Consider the following 707-nt stretch of genomic DNA (forward strand, 5'->3'; position numbering starts at 1 on the left):
ATCTGTTATTATGACTCATCAAAATTGTTTACAATTGACATTTCTTATTTTTTAAATGCGGTACTGATGCAAACTTTCCATTAAATAACTTTCCATAAAATTTTCCATTAATTTGATTAATAATTAATTCTATTAGAGTTTTGTCAATAAAAATAGCGGTTTTTATATCTTTTTTTAAATGATAAAATCAACAAAGAAAGAATCTGCTGCATCTATCATTAGCAATTGTTGTTAATTTTTGTTCATCAAAAATTTGTACAACTCATTAAAATCCTTTGAACTCCGTTCTGTTTTATTTTATGCTCAATACATTTTTCTATATTTTCATTGGTTGTTAAATCTAGCAATAAATCGTATATACACTTCTCAACAAAATTAAAGCATTACTTACTCTACCCTCAAAAAATAGGCAAAATTCAAGAGAATGTAACTTCGTCAAAAATGATCGTATCGAGATGTCCAAAAAAGCATTTTCCAGCTTGAAATCTCTACTTTCCAAATCGGTACTTGAGAAAACGATTCTACTGATCTTTCATGGAATTACACGCACAGAAATGAAGACCCGACAAATCTCAAAATTTTTTACGAACTTTTACAAGTTTTATGGCGCGAATAAAAAATCGCATGCAAATGCAGTTTACAGCTTTCGAAAGAGTGAAACTTTACCTTAAATTTGCTTTTCTTGTGAGCGTTGTACGATTTTTTTT

Source organism: Wasmannia auropunctata, unplaced genomic scaffold (assembly GCF_000956235.1).
Source record: "Wasmannia auropunctata unplaced genomic scaffold, wasmannia.A_1.0 LD336060.1, whole genome shotgun sequence".
Classification (NCBI taxonomy): domain Eukaryota; kingdom Metazoa; phylum Arthropoda; class Insecta; order Hymenoptera; family Formicidae; genus Wasmannia; species Wasmannia auropunctata.